At 46.3% G+C, this 18,135-nt stretch overlaps 3 non-coding genes across 3 annotated transcripts; all 3 read left to right on the top strand.

The window, feature by feature from the left end:
* The first annotated feature begins 960 nt into the window (after positions 1-960).
* TRNAV-AAC (transfer RNA valine (anticodon AAC)) lies at positions 961-1,033 on the top strand. The gene has a single exon. It is a non-coding gene; the product is annotated as a tRNA-Val (tRNA).
* Positions 1,034-8,249: 7,216 nt separating this feature from the next.
* TRNAV-AAC (transfer RNA valine (anticodon AAC)) lies at positions 8,250-8,322 on the top strand. Its single transcript has one exon. It is a non-coding gene; the product is annotated as a tRNA-Val (tRNA).
* Positions 8,323-13,846: 5,524 nt separating this feature from the next.
* Positions 13,847-13,919, top strand: TRNAV-AAC (transfer RNA valine (anticodon AAC)). Its single transcript has one exon. It is a non-coding gene; the product is annotated as a tRNA-Val (tRNA).
* Positions 13,920-18,135: the final 4,216 nt, after the last annotated feature.

The following is an 18,135-nucleotide window of genomic DNA, read 5'->3' as shown; positions in this document are numbered from 1 at the left end:
TTCTTCCTTCTTTGCTTCATTACCAAAGAGTATCATTTGCAAGGACGGTAAACTGAACTCAGGTTATCAACCAACCAGAAGCAAATAATAGCTAATACGGTGACCCCAACCTCCGAGCAACCAACCCGAAAAATGCTGTCGTGATAGGTTTCTGTAGTGTAGTGGTTATCACGTTAGCCTAACACGCGAAAGGTCCCCGGTTCGAAACCGGGCAGAAACAATTTGAGCGCGCTAGTGCTTTTTGTCAATGTCGCTTTCAGCAGCTCTTTTCACCGATCTTACTTTAAGGTAGACTTTCGGTTTGCAAGGCTCAAATAAACAGCATGAATGGGTTTCTGTAGTGTAGTGGTTATCACGTTCGCCTCACACGCGAAAGATCCTCGGGTTGGAAACCGGGCAGAATCAGTGCTTACCTTTAACTTTTTCACAGTCTGGCAAACTCAAAGCTCTTGCCATGCCTTGCCCCTCTGGCAGCCGTAAGCCAAATCTGCCAATACAAAGCACAGTTTAGGTGCAACACCTTCAATGTGAGCTCTTTTTCTTCACTGTTTATGAGCTGACCATCGCTGTAAGTGTTTGGTGTTTAGGCAAACTTGTTTTCTGGACCCAAAGGCAATTGGAATGTGGACTTTGGTTCTCCTGCTTAGTCAGCTGAGCTGGAAAACCTGACGACCATTGGCGTAGGTTTTCAGCTGACCTGGTGAGAAAAGTGTGTGGAAAAGCTAGAGGTGATATCCATGACTCAGTGTATCTTGCCAGTACTGGCTGTTTTGAGGATGTTATTTGTATCAAGTTAGGCATCCGAGATGGGCTTTCTTCCTTCTTTGCTTCATTACCAAAGAGTATCATTTGCAAGGACGGTAAACTGAACTCAGGTTATCAACCAACCAGAAGAAAATAATAGCTAATACGGTGACCCCAACCTCCGAGCAACCAACCCGAAAAGTGCTGTCGTGATAGGTTTCTGTAGTGTAGTGGTTATCACGTTCGCCTAACACGCGAAAGGTCCCCGGTTCGAAACCGGGCAGAAACAATTTGAGCGCGCTAGTGCTTTTTGTCAATGTCGCTTTCAGCAGCTCTTTTCACCGATCTTACTTTAGGGTAGACTTTCGGTTTGCAAGGCTCAAATAAACAGCATGAATGGGTTTCTGTAGTGTAGTGGTTATCACGTTCGCCTCACACGCGAAAGATCCTCGGGTTGGAAACCGGGCAGAATCAGTGCTTACCTTTAACTTTTTCACAGTCTGGCAAACTCAAAGCTCTTGCCATGCCTTGCCCCTCTGGCAGCCATAAGCCAAATCTGCCAATACAAAGCACAGTTTAGGTGCAACACCTTCAATGTGAGCTCTTTTTCTTCACTGTTTATGAGCTGACCATCGCTGTAAGTGTTTGGTGTTTAGGCAAACTTGTTTTCTGGACCCAAAGGCAATTAGAATGTGGACTTTGGTTCTCCTGCTTAGTCAGCTGAGCTGGAAAACCTGACGACCATTGGCGTATGTTTTCAGCTGACCTGGTGAGAAAAGTGTGTGGAAAAGCTAGAGGTGATATCCATGACTCAGTGTATCTTGCCAGTACTGGCTGTTTTGAGGATGTTATTTGTATCAAGTTAGGCATCTGAGATGGGCTTTCTTCCTTCTTTGCTTCATTACCAAAGAGTATCATTTGCAAGGACGGTAAACTGAACTCAGGTTATCAACCAACTGGAAGCAAATAATAGCTAATACGGTGACCCCAACCTCCGAGCAACCAACCCGAAAAATACTGTCGTGATAGGTTTCTGTAGTGTAGTGGTTATCACGTTCGCCTAACACGCGAAAGGTCCCAGGTTCGAAACCGGGCAGAAACAATTTGAGCGCGCTAGTGCTTTTTGTCAATGTCGCTTTCAGCAGCTCTTTTCACCGATCTTACTTTAGGGTAGACTTTCGGTTTGCAAGGCTCAAAAAAACAGCATGAATGGGTTTCTGTAGTGTAGTGGTTATCACGTTCGCCTCACACGCGAAAGGTCCCCGGTCCGAAACAGTGCTTACATTTAACTTTTTCACAGTCTGGCAAACTCAAAGCTCTTGCCATGCCTTGCCCCTCTGGCAGCCGTAAGCCAAATCTGCCAATACAAAGCACAGTTTAGGTGCAACACCTTCAATGTGAGCTCTTTTTCTTCACTGTTTATGAGCTGACCATCGCTGTAAGTGTTTGGTGTTTAGGCAAACTTGTTTTCTGGACCCAAAGGCAATTGGAATGTGGACTTTGGTTCTCCTGCTTAGTCAGCTGAGCTGGAAAACCTGACGACCATTGGCGTATGTTTTCAGCTGACCTGGTGAGAAAAGTGTGTGGAAAAGCTAGAGGTGATATCCATGACTCAGTGTATCTTGCCAGTACTGGCTGTTTTGAGGATGTTATTTGTATCAAGTTAGGCATCCGAGATGGGCTTTCCTCCTTCTTTGCTTCATTACCAAAGAGTATCATTTGTAAGGACGGTAAACTGAACTCAGGTTATCAACCAACCAGAAGCAAATAATAGCTAATACGGTGACCCCAACCTCCGAGCAACCAACCCGAAAAGTGCTGTCGTGATAGGTTTCTGTAGTGTAGTGGTTATCATGTTCACCTAATACGCAAAAGGTCCCCGGTTTGAAACCGGGCAGAAACAATTTGAGCGCGCTAGTGCTTTTTGTCAATGTCGCTTTCAGCAGCTCTTTTCACCGATCTTACTTTAGGGTAGACTTTCGGTTTGCAAGGCTCAAATAAACAGCATGAATGGGTTTCTGTAGTGTAGTGGTTATCACGTTCGCCTCACACGCGAAAGATCCCCGGGTTGGAAACCGGGCAGAAACAGTGCTTACCTTTAACTTTTTCACAGTCTGGCAAACTCAAAGCTCTTGCCATGCCTTGCCCCTCTGGCAGCCGTAAGCCAAATCTGCCAATACAAAGCACAGTTTAGGTGCAACACCTTCAATGTGAGCTCTTTTTCTTCACTGTTTATGAGCTGACCATCGCTGTAAGTGTTTGGTGTTTAGGCAAACTTGTTTTCTGGACCCAAAGGCAATTGGAATGTGGACTTTGGTTCTCCTGCTTAGTCAGCTGAGCTGGAAAACCTGACGACCATTGGCGTATGTTTTCAGCTGACCTGGTGAGAAAAGTGTGTGGAAAAGCTAGAGGTGATATCCATGACTCAGTGTATCTTGCCAGTACTGGCTGTTTTGAGGATGTTATTTGTATCAAGTTAGGCATCTGAGATGGGCTTTCTTCCTTCTTTGCTTCATTACCAAAGAGTATCATTTGCAAGGACGGTAAACTGAACTCAGGTTATCAACTAACCAGAAGCAAATAATAGCTAATACGGTGACCCCAACCTCCGAGCAACCAACCCGAAAACTGCTGTCGTGATAGGTTTCTGTAGTGTAGTGGTTATCACGTTCGCCTAACACGTGAAAGGTCCCCGGTTCGAAACCGGGCAGAAACAATTTGAGCGCGCTAGTGCTTTTTGTCAATGTCGCTTTCAGCAGCTCTTTTCACCGATCTTACTTTAGGGTAGACTTTCGGTTTGCAAGGCTCAATAAAACAGCATGAATGGGTTTCTGTAGTGTAGTGGTTATCATGTTCGCCTCACACGTGAAAGGTCCTCGGTTCGAAAACATGCAGAAACAGAGCTTACCTTTAACTTTTTCACAGTCTGGCAAACTCAAAGCTCTTGCCATGCCTTGCCCCTCTGGCAGCCGTAAGCCAAATCTGCCAATACAAAGCACAGTTTAGGTGCAACACCTTCAATGTGAGCTCTTTTTCTTCACTGTTTATGAGCTGACCATCGCTGTAAGTGTTTGGTGTTTAGGCAAACTTGTTTTCTGGACCCAAAGGCAATTGGAATGTGGACTTTGGTTCTCCTGCTTAGTCAGCTGAGCTGGAAAACCTGACGACCATTGGCGTATGTTTTCAGCTGACCTGGTGAGAAAAGTGTGTGGAAAAGCTAGAGGTGATATCCATGACTCAGTGTATTTTGCCAGTACTGGCTGTTTTGAGGATGTTATTTGTATCAAGTTAGGCATCCGAGATGGGCTTTCCTCCTTCTTTGCTTCATTACCAAAGAGTATCATTTGTAAGGACGGTAAACTGAACTCAGGTTATAAACCAACCAGAAGCAAATAATAGCTAATACGGTGACCCCAACCTCCGAGCAACCAACCCGAAAAGTGCTGTCGTGATAGGTTTCTGTAGTGTAGTGGTTATCACGTTCGCCTAACACGCGAAAGGTCCCGGTTCGAAACCGGGCAGAAACAATTTGAGCGCGCTACTGCTTTTTGTCAATGTCGCTTTCAGCAGCTCTTTTCACCGATCTTACTTTAGGGTAGACTTTCGGTCTGCAAGGCTCAAAGAAACAGCATGAATGGGTTTCTGTAGTGTAGTGGTTATCACGTTCGCCTCACACGCGAAAGGTCCCCGATTTGAAACCGGGCAGAAACAGTGCTTACCTTTAACTTTTTCACAGTCTGGCAAACTCAAAGCTCTTGCCATGCCTTGCCCCTCTGGCAGCCGTAAGCCAAATCTGCCAATACAAAGCACAGTTTAGGTGCAACACCTTCAATGTGAGCTCTTTTTCTTCACTGTTTATGAGCTGACCATCGCTGTAAGTGTTTGGTGTTTAGGCAAACTTGTTTTCTGGACCCAAAGGCAATTGGAATGTGGACTTTGGTTCTCCTGCTTAGTCAGCTGAGCTGGAAAACCTGACGACCATTGGCGTATGTTTTCAGCTGACCTGGTGAGAAAAGTGTGTGGAAAAGCTAGAGGTGATATCCATGACTCAGTGTATCTTGCCAGTACTGGCTGTTTTGAGGATGTTATTTGTATCAAGTTAGGCATCTGAGATGGGCTTTCTTCCTTCTTTGCTTCATTACCAAAGAGTATCATTTGCAAGGACGGTAAACTGAACTCAGGTTATCAACTAACCAGAAGCAAATAATAGCTAATACGGTGACCCCAACCTCCGAGCAACCAACCCGAAAACTGCTGTCGTGATAGGTTTCTGTAGTGTAGTGGTTATCATGTTCGTCTAACACGCGAAAGGTCCCCGGTTCGAAACCGGGCAGAAACAATTTGAGCGCGCTACTGCTTTTTGTCAATGTCGCTTTCAGCAGCTCTTTTCACCGATCTTACTTTAGGGTAGACTTTCGGTCTGCAAGGCTCAAAGAAACAGCATGAATGGGTTTCTGTAGTGTAGTGGTTATCACGTTCGCCTCACATGCGAAAGGTCCCCGGTTCGAAACCGGGCAGAAACAGTGCTTACCTTTAACTTTTTCACAGTCTGGCAAACTCAAAGCTCTTGCCATGCCTTGCCTCTCTGGCAGCCGTAAGCCAAATCTGCCAATACAAAGCACAGTTTAGGTGCAACACCTTCAATGTGAGCTCTTTTTCTTCACTGTTTATGAGCTGACCATCGCTGTAAGTGTTTGGTGTTTAGGCAAACTTGTTTTCTGGACCCAAAGGCAATTGGAATGTGGACTTTGGTTCTCCTGCTTAGTCAGCTGAGCTGGAAAACCTGACGACCATTGGCGTATGTTTTCAGCTGACCTGGTGAGAAAAGTGTGTGGAAAAGCTAGAGGTAATATCCATGACTCAGTGTATCTTGCCAGTACTGGCTGTTTTGAGGATGTTATTTGTATCAAGTTAGGCATCTGAGATGGGCTTTCTTCCTTCTTTGCTTCATTACCAAAGAGTATCATTTGCAAGGACGGTAAACTGAACTCAGGTTATCAACCAACCAGAAGCAAATAATAGCTAATACGGTGACCCCAACCTCCGAGCAACCAACCCGAAAAATGCTGTCGTGATAGGTTTCTGTAGTGTAGTGGTTATCACGTTAGCCTAACACGCGAAAGGTCCCCGGTTCGAAACCGGGCAGAAACAATTTGAGCGCGCTAGTGCTTTTTGTCAATGTCGCTTTCAGCAGCTCTTTTCACCGATCTTACTTTAAGGTAGACTTTCGGTTTGCAAGGCTCAAATAAACAGCATGAATGGGTTTCTGTAGTGTAGTGGTTATCACGTTCGCCTCACACGCGAAAGATCCTCGGGTTGGAAACCGGGCAGAATCAGTGCTTACCTTTAACTTTTTCACAGTCTGGCAAACTCAAAGCTCTTGCCATGCCTTGCCCCTCTGGCAGCCGTAAGCCAAATCTGCCAATACAAAGCACAGTTTAGGTGCAACACCTTCAATGTGAGCTCTTTTTCTTCACTGTTTATGAGCTGACCATCGCTGTAAGTGTTTGGTGTTTAGGCAAACTTGTTTTCTGGACCCAAAGGCAATTGGAATGTGGACTTTGGTTCTCCTGCTTAGTCAGCTGAGCTGGAAAACCTGACGACCATTGGCGTAGGTTTTCAGCTGACCTGGTGAGAAAAGTGTGTGGAAAAGCTAGAGGTGATATCCATGACTCAGTGTATCTTGCCAGTACTGGCTGTTTTGAGGATGTTATTTGTATCAAGTTAGGCATCCGAGATGGGCTTTCTTCCTTCTTTGCTTCATTACCAAAGAGTATCATTTGCAAGGACGGTAAACTGAACTCAGGTTATCAACCAACCAGAAGAAAATAATAGCTAATACGGTGACCCCAACCTCCGAGCAACCAACCCGAAAAGTGCTGTCGTGATAGGTTTCTGTAGTGTAGTGGTTATCACGTTTGCCTAACACGCGAAAGGTCCCCGGTTCGAAACCGGGCAGAAACAATTTGAGCGCGCTAGTGCTTTTTGTCAATGTCGCTTTCAGCAGCTCTTTTCACCGATCTTACTTTAGGGTAGACTTTCGGTTTGCAAGGCTCAAATAAACAGCATGAATGGGTTTCTGTAGTGTAGTGGTTATCACGTTCGCCTCACACGCGAAAGATCCTCGGGTTGGAAACCGGGCAGAATCAGTGCTTACCTTTAACTTTTTCACAGTCTGGCAAACTCAAAGCTCTTGCCATGCCTTGCCCCTCTGGCAGCCATAAGCCAAATCTGCCAATACAAAGCACAGTTTAGGTGCAACACCTTCAATGTGAGCTCTTTTTCTTCACTGTTTATGAGCTGACCATCGCTGTAAGTGTTTGGTGTTTAGGCAAACTTGTTTTCTGGACCCAAAGGCAATTAGAATGTGGACTTTGGTTCTCCTGCTTAGTCAGCTGAGCTGGAAAACCTGACGACCATTGGCGTATGTTTTCAGCTGACCTGGTGAGAAAAGTGTGTGGAAAAGCTAGAGGTGATATCCATGACTCAGTGTATCTTGCCAGTACTGGCTGTTTTGAGGATGTTATTTGTATCAAGTTAGGCATCTGAGATGGGCTTTCTTCCTTCTTTGCTTCATTACCAAAGAGTATCATTTGCAAGGACGGTAAACTGAACTCAGGTTATCAACCAACTGGAAGCAAATAATAGCTAATACGGTGACCCCAACCTCCGAGCAACCAACCCGAAAAATACTGTCGTGATAGGTTTCTGTAGTGTAGTGGTTATCACGTTCGCCTAACACGCGAAAGGTCCCAGGTTCGAAACCGGGCAGAAACAATTTGAGCGCGCTAGTGCTTTTTGTCAATGTCGCTTTCAGCAGCTCTTTTCACCGATCTTACTTTAGGGTAGACTTTCGGTTTGCAAGGCTCAAAAAAACAGCATGAATGGGTTTCTGTAGTGTAGTGGTTATCACGTTCGCCTCACACGCGAAAGGTCCCCGGTCCGAAACAGTGCTTACATTTAACTTTTTCACAGTCTGGCAAACTCAAAGCTCTTGCCATGCCTTGCCCCTCTGGCAGCCGTAAGCCAAATCTGCCAATACAAAGCACAGTTTAGGTGCAACACCTTCAATGTGAGCTCTTTTTCTTCACTGTTTATGAGCTGACCATCGCTGTAAGTGTTTGGTGTTTAGGCAAACTTGTTTTCTGGACCCAAAGGCAATTGGAATGTGGACTTTGGTTCTCCTGCTTAGTCAGCTGAGCTGGAAAACCTGACGACCATTGGCGTATGTTTTCAGCTGACCTGGTGAGAAAAGTGTGTGGAAAAGCTAGAGGTGATATCCATGACTCAGTGTATCTTGCCAGTACTGGCTGTTTTGAGGATGTTATTTGTATCAAGTTAGGCATCCGAGATGGGCTTTCTTCCTTCTTTGCTTCATTACCAAAGAGTATCATTTGCAAGGACGGTAAACTGAACCCAGGTTATCAACTAACCAGAAGCAAATAATAGCTAATACGGTGACCCCAACCTCCGAGCAACCAACCCGAAATCTGCTGTCGTGATAGGTTTCTGTAGTGTAGTGGTTATCACGTTCGCCTAACACGCGAAAGGTCCCCGGTTCGAAACCGGGCAGAAACAATTTGAGCGCGCTAGTGCTTTTTGTCAATGTCGCTTTCAGCAGCTCTTTTCACCGATCTTACTTTAGGGTAGACTTTCGGTTTGCAAGGCTCAATAAAACAGCATGAATGGGTTTCTGTAGTGTAGTGGTTATCATGTTCGCCTCACACGCGAAAGGTCCTCGGTTCGAAAACATGCAGAAACAGAGCTTACCTTTAACTTTTTCACAGTCTGGCAAACTCAAAGCTCTTGCCATGCCTTGCCCCTCTGGCAGCCGTAAGCCAAATCTGCCAATACAAAGCACAGTTTAGGTGCAACACCTTCAATGTGAGCTCTTTTTCTTCACTGTTTATGAGCTGACCATCGCTGTAAGTGTTTGGTGTTTAGGCAAACTTGTTTTCTGGACCCAAAGGCAATTGGAATGTGGACTTTGGTTCTCCTGCTTAGTCAGCTGAGCTGGAAAACCTGACGACCATTGGCGTATGTTTTCAGCTGACCTGGTGAGAAAAGTGTGTGGAAAAGCTAGAGGTGATATCCATGACTCAGTGTATCTTGCCAGTACTGGCTGTTTTGAGGATGTTATTTGTATCAAGTTAGGCATCCGAGATGGGCTTTCCTCCTTCTTTGCTTCATTACCAAAGAGTATCATTTGTAAGGACGGTAAACTGAACTCAGGTTATCAACCAACCAGAAGCAAATAATAGCTAATACGGTGACCCCAACCTCCGAGCAACCAACCCGAAAAGTGCTGTCGTGATAGGTTTCTGTAGTGTAGTGGTTATCATGTTCACCTAATACGCAAAAGGTCCCCGGTTTGAAACCGGGCAGAAACAATTTGAGCGCGCTAGTGCTTTTTGTCAATGTCGCTTTCAGCAGCTCTTTTCACCGATCTTACTTTAGGGTAGACTTTCGGTTTGCAAGGCTCAAATAAACAGCATGAATGGGTTTCTGTAGTGTAGTGGTTATCACGTTCGCCTCACACGCGAAAGATCCCCGGGTTGGAAACCGGGCAGAAACAGTGCTTACCTTTAACTTTTTCACAGTCTGGCAAACTCAAAGCTCTTGCCATGCCTTGCCCCTCTGGCAGCCGTAAGCCAAATCTGCCAATACAAAGCACAGTTTAGGTGCAACACCTTCAATGTGAGCTCTTTTTCTTCACTGTTTATGAGCTGACCATCGCTGTAAGTGTTTGGTGTTTAGGCAAACTTGTTTTCTGGACCCAAAGGCAATTGGAATGTGGACTTTGGTTCTCCTGCTTAGTCAGCTGAGCTGGAAAACCTGACGACCATTGGCGTATGTTTTCAGCTGACCTGGTGAGAAAAGTGTGTGGAAAAGCTAGAGGTGATATCCATGACTCAGTGTATCTTGCCAGTACTGGCTGTTTTGAGGATGTTATTTGTATCAAGTTAGGCATCTGAGATGGGCTTTCTTCCTTCTTTGCTTCATTACCAAAGAGTATCATTTGCAAGGACGGTAAACTGAACTCAGGTTATCAACTAACCAGAAGCAAATAATAGCTAATACGGTGACCCCAACCTCCGAGCAACCAACCCGAAAACTGCTGTCGTGATAGGTTTCTGTAGTGTAGTGGTTATCACGTTCGCCTAACACGTGAAAGGTCCCCGGTTCGAAACCGGGCAGAAACAATTTGAGCGCGCTAGTGCTTTTTGTCAATGTCGCTTTCAGCAGCTCTTTTCACCGATCTTACTTTAGGGTAGACTTTCGGTTTGCAAGGCTCAATAAAACAGCATGAATGGGTTTCTGTAGTGTAGTGGTTATCATGTTCGCCTCACACGTGAAAGGTCCTCGGTTCGAAAACATGCAGAAACAGAGCTTACCTTTAACTTTTTCACAGTCTGGCAAACTCAAAGCTCTTGCCATGCCTTGCCCCTCTGGCAGCCGTAAGCCAAATCTGCCAATACAAAGCACAGTTTAGGTGCAACACCTTCAATGTGAGCTCTTTTTCTTCACTGTTTATGAGCTGACCATCGCTGTAAGTGTTTGGTGTTTAGGCAAACTTGTTTTCTGGACCCAAAGGCAATTGGAATGTGGACTTTGGTTCTCCTGCTTAGTCAGCTGAGCTGGAAAACCTGACGACCATTGGCGTATGTTTTCAGCTGACCTGGTGAGAAAAGTGTGTGGAAAAGCTAGAGGTGATATCCATGACTCAGTGTATTTTGCCAGTACTGGCTGTTTTGAGGATGTTATTTGTATCAAGTTAGGCATCCGAGATGGGCTTTCCTCCTTCTTTGCTTCATTACCAAAGAGTATCATTTGTAAGGACGGTAAACTGAACTCAGGTTATAAACCAACCAGAAGCAAATAATAGCTAATACGGTGACCCCAACCTCCGAGCAACCAACCCGAAAAGTGCTGTCGTGATAGGTTTCTGTAGTGTAGTGGTTATCACGTTCGCCTAACACGCGAAAGGTCCCGGTTCGAAACCGGGCAGAAACAATTTGAGCGCGCTACTGCTTTTTGTCAATGTCGCTTTCAGCAGCTCTTTTCACCGATCTTACTTTAGGGTAGACTTTCGGTCTGCAAGGCTCAAAGAAACAGCATGAATGGGTTTCTGTAGTGTAGTGGTTATCACGTTCGCCTCACACGCGAAAGGTCCCCGATTTGAAACCGGGCAGAAACAGTGCTTACCTTTAACTTTTTCACAGTCTGGCAAACTCAAAGCTCTTGCCATGCCTTGCCCCTCTGGCAGCCGTAAGCCAAATCTGCCAATACAAAGCACAGTTTAGGTGCAACACCTTCAATGTGAGCTCTTTTTCTTCACTGTTTATGAGCTGACCATCGCTGTAAGTGTTTGGTGTTTAGGCAAACTTGTTTTCTGGACCCAAAGGCAATTGGAATGTGGACTTTGGTTCTCCTGCTTAGTCAGCTGAGCTGGAAAACCTGACGACCATTGGCGTATGTTTTCAGCTGACCTGGTGAGAAAAGTGTGTGGAAAAGCTAGAGGTGATATCCATGACTCAGTGTATCTTGCCAGTACTGGCTGTTTTGAGGATGTTATTTGTATCAAGTTAGGCATCTGAGATGGGCTTTCTTCCTTCTTTGCTTCATTACCAAAGAGTATCATTTGCAAGGACGGTAAACTGAACTCAGGTTATCAACTAACCAGAAGCAAATAATAGCTAATACGGTGACCCCAACCTCCGAGCAACCAACCCGAAAAGTGCTGTCGTGATAGGTTTCTGTAGTGTAGTGGTTATCACGTTCGCCTAACTTTCGAAAGGTCCCCGGTTCGAAACCGGGCAGAAACAATTTGAGCGCGCTACTGCTTTTTGTCAATGTCGCTTTCAGCAGCTCTTTTCACCGATCTTACTTTAGGGTAGACTTTCGGTTTGCAAGGCTCAATAAAACAGCATGAATGGGTTTCTGTAGTGTAGTGGTTATCATGTTCGCCTCACACGCGAAAGGTCCTCGGTTCGAAAACATGCAGAAACAGAGCTTACCTTTAACTTTTTCACAGTCTGGCAAACTCAAAGCTCTTGTCATGCCTTGCCCCTCTGGCAGCCGTAAGCCAAATCTGCCAATACAAAGCACAGTTTAGGTGCAACACCTTCAATGTGAGCTCTTTTTCTTCACTGTTTATGAGCTGACCATCGCTGTAAGTGTTTGGTGTTTAGGCAAACTTGTTTTCTGGACCCAAAGGCAATTGGAATGTGGACTTTGGTTCTCCTGCTTAGTCAGCTGAGCTGGAAAACCTGACGACCATTGGCGTATGTTTTCAGCTGACCTGGTGAGAAAAGTGTGTGGAAAAGCTAGAGGTGATATCCATGACTCAGTGTATCTTGCCAGTACTGGCTGTTTTGAGGATGTTATTTGTATCAAGTTAGGCATCTGAGATGGGCTTTCTTCCTTCTTTGCTTCATTACCAAAGAGTATCATTTGCAAGGACGGTAAACTGAACTCAGGTTATCAACTAACCAGAAGCAAATAATAGCTAATACGGTGACCCCAACCTCCGAGCAACCAACCCGAAAACTGCTGTCGTGATAGGTTTCTGTAGTGTAGTGGTTATCACGTTCGCCTAACACGCGAAAGGTCCCTGGTTCGAAACCGGGCAGAAACAATTTGAGCGCGCTAGTGCTTTTTGTCAATGTCGCTTTCAGCAGCTCTTTTCACCGATCTTACTTTAGGGTAGACTTTCGGTTTGCAAGGCTCAAATAAACAGCATGAATGGGTTTCTGTAATGTAGTGGTTATCACGTTCGCCTCACACGCGAAAGATCCCCGGGTTGGAAACCGGGCAGAAACAGTGCTTACCTTTAACTTTTTCACAGTCTGGCAAACTCAAAGCTCTTGCCATGCCTTGCCCCTCTGGCAGCCGTAAGCCAAATCTGCCAATACAAAGCACAGTTTAGGTGCAACACCTTCAATGTGAGCTCTTTTTCTTCACTGTTTATGAGCTGACCATCGCTGTAAGTGTTTGGTGTTTAGGCAAACTTGTTTTCTGGACCCAAAGGCAATTGGAATGTGGACTTTGGTTCTCCTGCTTAGTCAGCTGAGCTGGAAAACCTGACGACCATTGGCGTATGTTTTCAGCTGACCTGGTGAGAAAAGTGTGTGGAAAAGCTAGAGGTGATATCCATGACTCAGTGTATCTTGCCAGTACTGGCTGTTTTGAGGATGTTATTTGTATCAAGTTAGGCATCTGAGATGGGCTTTCTTCCTTCTTTGCTTCATTACCAAAGAGTATCATTTGCAAGGACGGTAAACTGAACTCAGGTTATCAACTAACCAGAAGCAAATAATAGCTAATACGGTGACCCCAACCTCCGAGCAACCAACCCGAAAACTGCTGTCGTGATAGGTTTCTGTAGTGTAGTGGTTATCACGTTCGCCTAACACGTGAAAGGTCCCCGGTTCGAAACCGGGCAGAAACAATTTGAGCGCGCTAGTGCTTTTTGTCAATGTCGCTTTCAGCAGCTCTTTTCACCGATCTTACTTTAGGGTAGACTTTCGGTTTGCAAGGCTCAATAAAACAGCATGAATGGGTTTCTGTAGTGTAGTGGTTATCATGTTCGCCTCACACGCGAAAGGTCCTCGGTTCGAAAACATGCAGAAACAGAGCTTACCTTTAACTTTTTCACAGTCTGGCAAACTCAAAGCTCTTGCCATGCCTTGCCCCTCTGGCAGCCGTAAGCCAAATCTGCCAATACAAAGCACAGTTTAGGTGCAACACCTTCAATGTGAGCTCTTTTTCTTCACTGTTTATGAGCTGACCATCGCTGTAAGTGTTTGGTGTTTAGGCAAACTTGTTTTCTGGACCCAAAGGCAATTGGAATGTGGACTTTGGTTCTCCTGCTTAGTCAGCTGAGCTGGAAAACCTGACGACCATTGGCGTTTGTTTTCAGCTGACCTGGTGAGAAAAGTGTGTGGAAAAATGTGTGGAAAAGCTAGAGGTGATATCCATGACTCAGTGTATCTTGCCAGTACTGGCTGTTTTGAGGATGTTATTTGTATCAAGTTAGGCCTCTGAGATGGGCTTTCTTCCTTCTTTGCTTCATTACCAAAGAGTAACATTTGCAAGGACGGTTTCTGTAGTGTAGTGGTTATCACGTTCGCCTAACACGCGAAAGGTCCCCGGTTCGAAACCGGGCAGAAACAATCTGAGCGCGCTAGTGCTTTTTGTCAATGTCGCTTTCAGTAGCTCTTTTCACCGATCTTACTTTAGGGTAGACTTTCGGTTTGCAAGGCTCAAATAAACAGCATGAATGGGTTTCTGTAGTGTAGTGGTTATCACGTTCGCCTCACACGCGAAAGATCCCCGGTTCGAAACCGGGCAGAAACAATTTGAGCGCACTAGTGCTTTTTGTCGCTTCAGCAGCTCTTTTCACCGATCTTACTTTAGGGTAGACTTTCGGTTTGCAAGGCTCAAAAAAACAGCATGAATGGGTTTCTGTAGTGTAGTGGTTATCACGTTCGCCTCACACGTGAAAGGTCCCCGGTACAAAACCGGGCAGAAACAGTGCTTACCTTTAACTTTTTCACAGTCTGGCAAACTCAAAGCTCTTGCCATGCCTTGCCCCTCCGGCAGCCGTAAGCCAAATCTGCCAATACAAGGCACAGTTTAGGTGCAACACCTTCAATGTGAGCTCTTTTTCTTCACTGTTTATGAGCTGACCATCGCTGTAAGTGTTTGGTGTTTAGGCAAACTTGTTTTCTGGACCCAAAGGCAATTGGAATGTGGACTTTGGTTCTGCTGCTTAGTTAGCTGAGCTGGAAAACCTGACGACCATTGGTGTATGTTTTCAGCTGACCTGGTGACAAAAGTTTGTGGAAAAGCTTAAAGCCTTCTTCCTTGTTTTCTTCATTACCCAAGAGTATCATTTGCAAGGATGGTAAACTGAACTCAGGTCATCAAATAACCAGAAACAAATAATAGCTAATAAGGTAAACCCAATCCAAGAAAGGTTTCTGTACTGAAGTGGTTATTATGAAGCAGAATCATTGTGAGTATGCAAATGCGTTTTGCCACCGTCAATGTCGCTTTCAGCAGCCCTTTTCCCTCATCATACTTTAGGGTAGACTTTTGGTTTGCAAGGCACAGAAAAGCAGCAAAAATATTTTTCTCTAGTGTAGTGGTTATCATGTTTGCCTCTTCACGCGAATGGTCCACGGTTTGTGGAAAAGCTAGAGGTGATATCCATGACTCCATGTATTTTGCCAGTACTGGCTCTTTTGAGGATGTTATTTGTATCAAGTTAGGCATCTGAGATGGGCTTTCTTCCTTGTTTTCTTCATTACCCAAGAGTCTACTTTGCAAGGATGGTAAAGGGAACTCAGGTTATCAAATAACTATAAACAAATAATAGCTAATATGGTGAGTGGAACCTCCAACCTCCCAAACTGAAAAATATAGCCATGGTGACCTTCTGTAGTTTAGTGGTTGTTAATAGAGATGGACGAACTTCCAACGGGAGGTTTCGCGAACGCGAACGCGGCCAAAAGTTTGCGAATCGCGAAGTTCGCGGTGGGCCCCATTGAGTTCAATGGCAATCGAACTTTAAAAACCACCAGGTCATATTTTCAGCCACAAAATACTTACTAGCTGTGCACACATAGTCCCACCATATGACCACTGACATAACACATGTATGAAGTCAATCTGGGATCGACAACTACAAGCATTTTTTTTTATCTATCAAATTTTGACAATTCAGGACTCAGGAGTGCATGAAGGCAATGGAGGAGAGGAAAGGTCAGGGTAGGCTATGTAGAGGGTGCAGGATATGATCACCAGCACCGTGATATAGAGCACTCACACCGGCACCGCGATAGAGCGCACTCACACCGGCACCGCGATAGGGCGCACTCACACCGGCACCGCGATAGGGCGCACTCACAGCGGCACCGCGATAGAGCGCACTCACACCGGCACCGCGATAGAGCGCACTCACACCGGCACCGCGATAGAGCGCACTCACACCGGCACCGCGATAGAGCGCACTCACACCGGCACCGCGATATAGCGCACTCACACCGGCACCGCGATATAGCGCACTCACACCGACACCGCGATATAGCGCACTCACACCGGCACCGCGATATAGCGCACTCACACCGGCACCGCGATATAGCGCACTCACACCGGCACCGCGATATAGCGTGCACTCACACCAGCACCGCGATATAGCGTGCACTCACACCAGCACCGCGATATAGCGTGCACTCACACCAGCACCGTGATAGCGTGCACTCACACCAGCACCGTGATAGCGAGCACTGACATCCTCACCGTGATAGACAGCACTGACATCCTCACCGTGATAGACAGCACTGACATCCTCACCGTGATAGACAGCACTGACATCCTCACCCTGATATAGAGCACTGACACCAGCACCGTGATAGAGTGCACTGACACCAGCACCGTGATAGAGTGCACTGACACCAGCACCGTGATAGAGTGCACTGACACCAGCACCGTGATAGAGTGCACTGACACCAGCACCGTGATAGAGTGCACTGACACCAGCACAGAGATAGAGAGCACTGACAGCAGCACTGATACCAGCAACTCGCTGCTGGGCCCCAAAAATATGACACTGCTCAACCTCTTCAAACAGGAGGGTACGGGCATATATTACGGTGTGCTTTTTTTGTACAAGGAAGTGAGCCAAATGTAGAAAAAAGGTCTGTGTGCTCGATTAAATAAATTGTTTATAGAGATATACATGGTCTACTGGTCACATGTGTTGAATTCCTCCGAGATCCATGCCTCATTCATTTTTAGAAATGTGAGGTAGTCAACACTGTCGTGAGCTAGGCGAGTACGCTTATCGGTCATGATCCCCCCTGCTGTGCTGAACGTCCTTTTGTACAGGACACTGGATGAGGGGCAAGCCAACAGTTCCATTGGAACTGCCCACCCAGTAGTCCAGGGGTTCATCACTTCTCAGAGTGTCCACATCGGCCATTAACCTGATGTAGTCGGGCACCTGTCGGTCTAGGCGTTCCCTGAGGCTGGATCCGGATGAGGCCTGTCGATGGGTCGGCTGAAAGAATGACCTCATATTAGAAGACACCAACACATCTTCAAACCGCCCTCTTCTTGCAGGCGCTGTTGGATTGGTACCCGCAACTTTTTTTCTGGGAGTGGGAATTCCTCCTCTGCCAGCGCACGCAAAAGCAGAAAGCAGCATTTCTCAAAGCAAGGCCTGGAAGTGCTCCATTCTGACAGCCCTCTGTGACGGTGGTAACATTTCCACCATTTCGTGTTTGTACCGGGGGTCTAAGTACGTTGCCACCCAGTACTGGTCCTATGCTTTTTATACGGGGGTCCCTGTTAAAACATTGGAGCATGAAGGCCCCCATTTGCACTAAACTGGAAGTGGTGCGGTGGCCTGGCTCCTGCTCATCATCCAGGATAATGTCGTCCTCCTCGTTCTCTTCTCTCCATCCACGCACAACAGCGATCCCAGAAAAGTTTAAAGCATGCTCTTCTTGCTCCTCCTCATCTGCCCCGGCACCATCCTCCTCTGACTCCTCTTCAGACTCCTGTTGTTGACTTGTCTCAGATAGAGTAGCCCCCCTGGGAATTCAACCAGCATTGCGACTTCCTTATCTTCCCGCTCCTGCTTCTCCACGGCTGGATCAATGACACGACGCAATGCACGCTCCATAAAGAAGGCATAAGGTACCATGTCACTGATGGCGCCATGGCTGCGACTGACCAGTTTGGTGATCTCATCAAATGGCAGCAGAAGTCTGCATGCATCATGCATGAGCAGCCACTGGTGCTGTGAAAAAAAACCCAGCTCCCCAGAACCTGTTCTGCCACAGAGTTTGTACAGGTAGACTTTAACTGCACATTTCTGCTGGAGCAGCCTATCAAGCATATAGAAGGTTGAGTTCCATCACGTCGGGCAATCGCAAATAAGACGTCTGACCGGCAGGTTGTGTCGCCACTGAATGTCAGCAAGGCGAGCCATGGCCGTGTAAGATCTTCTGAAATGTGCCGAGATTTTCCTTGCCTGCCGCAAGATGTCCTGGACCCCAGGGTATTTGACAACGAATCGCTGCACGACCAAGTTTAAGACGTGTGCCATGCATGGCACGTGTGTAATTTTGCCCTGTTTCAATGTGCTAAGCCAATTGGCACCATTGTCACACACCACTTTACCAACTGTCAAATTGAGCGGTGTTAGCCACTGATCTGCCTGTGAACGCAAAGCTGAAAGGAGTGCAGGGCCAGTGTGGCTCTTGGCTTCCAGGCACAACAGACGCAGTATGGCAACGTCTTACCTGGCATGTCGAATAGGTTCTGGGGAGCTTGGGCAGCGCAGCGGAAGAGAAGCTAGCAGCGGAAAAGGAGGAGTCA

Source organism: Lithobates pipiens, unplaced genomic scaffold (assembly GCF_037356315.1).
Source record: "Lithobates pipiens isolate NorthernLeopardFrog02 unplaced genomic scaffold, aLitPip1_a1.2 Scaffold_8, whole genome shotgun sequence".
Taxonomy (NCBI): domain Eukaryota; kingdom Metazoa; phylum Chordata; class Amphibia; order Anura; family Ranidae; genus Lithobates; species Lithobates pipiens.
This window is presented reverse-complemented; position numbering and strand designations above follow the sequence as displayed.